Below are 2,380 nucleotides of genomic sequence, written 5' to 3'. Positions count from 1 at the left end.
CCTCCCTATCAAGACCGCGGAGCTCCTGTTTCGGGACCTGGACGATGCAGTCCAGGCCTCGGAGGTAAGGGACGCAATCGCGGAAGTCGGTGGATGTGCCCACGGGGACATCAAAGTGGGGGCGATAAGAAGAGCCCCCAATGGGATGGGCTCGGCGTGGGCCAAATGCCCTGCAGCTGCCGCCAATCTGGTGGCGAAAGCCGGCAGAATAAGGGTTGGGTGGGCCCACGCCAGGGTTGAATTGCTGGAAGAGAGGCCCCTCCAATGCTTTAAATGCCTGGGTAGGGGACACGTACAGTCGAAATGCACGGCAACCGTGGAACGAAGATTCGGTTGCTTCCAATGCGGGGAGGAGGAACACCGAGCGGCGGACTGCAGGGCGGCGCCTAGATGTCCCATATGCGCGGATAGAGGGAAGCCGGCAAGACATAGGGCGGGGAGTGCGGCCTGCCCCATTGCGCAGGGTGGTCGCATAACTGGGCGAACTACCGGGGCCCTTAGGGGGGAAACACGCAGGCCCGTAGAGGAAAGCACTGGCCGGAAACCTTCCTCTATAAAGGGGAAAGGATCCTCTATAAGGGAAAAAGGACACGACGCGGCAAAGAGTACAGTGAATGCGGGAACTCCCACACCCCGCGGCGCGTCGACCCCTAGGTCGCAACCGAAGAGGAAGAGAGAGGGAGAATTGGAGAAAAAAGCCAAAGACCTCAACAATTCCTGCTCCTCACCCCCCAACAAGCAGCTGAAAGAGGGGGGGAGGAAATGGAGGGGAATGAGGAAACGGAGGATGTCCCCACCACCATAGAAAGGGAGAATACCCTGGAAGGAGTACCCGCCGGTCAGCGGGTGGTGGGCGGTCTGGGATGGTGGGCGAGACCGAGGCAAAGATGGGAAACAAAGGGGAGGACGAGGATACAAATCTCCTCCCCCTAGACTACCCCCCTGAAGGAGAAGGTACAGGATGGGAAAGGGGTCCCGAAAGCCCCTCTTCATTAAAGGGATCGGAGGCAGGCCCGAGTCATAATTCAAATAATAAATAAATGGCGGCTCGGGTCTTGCAAGCAAATCTCAACCACGCCCGTCAGGCGCAAAACTTGTTTGTGCACACTCTGGCGGAGCGTGGTTGTGGTTTGGGCATTGCTGCGGAGCCGTACCGGATCCCCGAGCACCCTTCGTGGGTGGGGGACGAGTTGGGCTCCGTAGCGATTACATGGAGGGCGGATGCTCCGGCCTCACTTCCTGCCAAACTGGTGGCCAAGGGCAAAGGGTAAGTGGCGGTCAGATGGGGACCCGTTTTGGTCGTCGGGGTCTACCTGCCGCCTAGTCTGGACCTCTCAGGATTTGCTGAGAGGTTGGACTCCCTTACCGCTATCATCAGCGGGATGGGAGTGGGGCGGGTGGTGGTCTCGGGGGACTTTAACGCAAAATCGATGACGTGAGGTTCCCCGAGGACGGACCGCCGAGGTGTCGCGGTCGAGGAGTGGGCCGCGACACTGGATTTAAGGCTGCTGAACGAGGGAGGAATAAGCACCTGCATACGGGAAAGGGGCGAGTCGGTGGTGGACCTTACCTGGGCCTCCCTAGCGACCCTCAACAGGGTGCTAGGGTGGAGGGTGGCCACGGAGATCGAGACTTTGTCTGATCATAGGTACATAGTCTACGGCCTCATGGTCACACCCGAGCAGGTGCTCCAGTCGACGGCTGAGAGAGACGACCTCTCCTAGGCGCTGGAGCACAAAGAAAATGATCGAGGACGCCTTTATGGCCTCGATCCTCTCGATCACGTGGTTGGGGAGAGGAGAACCGGGAGAGGCCAACAGGGACATAGAGCAGGAAGTCGAGTGGATCCGGGGCGCCATGTCTGATGCATGTGACGCGTCAATGCCCCGGATCAAGGCTGGTCCGCAAGGCCGTAGAGCGGCGTACTGGTGGACCGGGGAGATCGCGAAATTGCGGCGGTCATCGGTCCATCAAAGGAGGAAATACGCCCGGGCCAAGAAGAAGGATAGGCCGGTAGAGGAAGTTAGAGGCCTTTACCAGGCGTACAAAGTGGCCAGGGACGCCCTACGCCTGGAAATAAAAAAAGCGAAAGCTAGGGCGTGGGACGAGCTCCTCTCGCACTTGGAAGAGAACCCTTGGGGACGGCCATACCAAATGGTGCTCAGGAAGCTTTGCAATAGAGGGCCACCGGCTACGGAGACCCTTTCCCCGGAAGCCCTGGACCGGGTGGTCGGAGGGCTCTTTCCACAGTCTGAGGAGGAGGATACCCCCTCCCCCATCTTTGCGAAAGGAGGACCAGAATGGTCAGAGGAGCTGGCGTTCTCGGGAGAAGAAATGGAGAGGTGCAGGCGGAGACTCTGCGGCATCAAGGCCCCCGGAC

The sequence above is a fragment of the Anoplolepis gracilipes genome, unplaced genomic scaffold, assembly GCF_047496725.1.
Source record: "Anoplolepis gracilipes unplaced genomic scaffold, ASM4749672v1 Contig23, whole genome shotgun sequence".
NCBI lineage: Eukaryota > Metazoa > Arthropoda > Insecta > Hymenoptera > Formicidae > Anoplolepis > Anoplolepis gracilipes.
Note: the sequence above shows the minus strand (reverse complement) of the source record.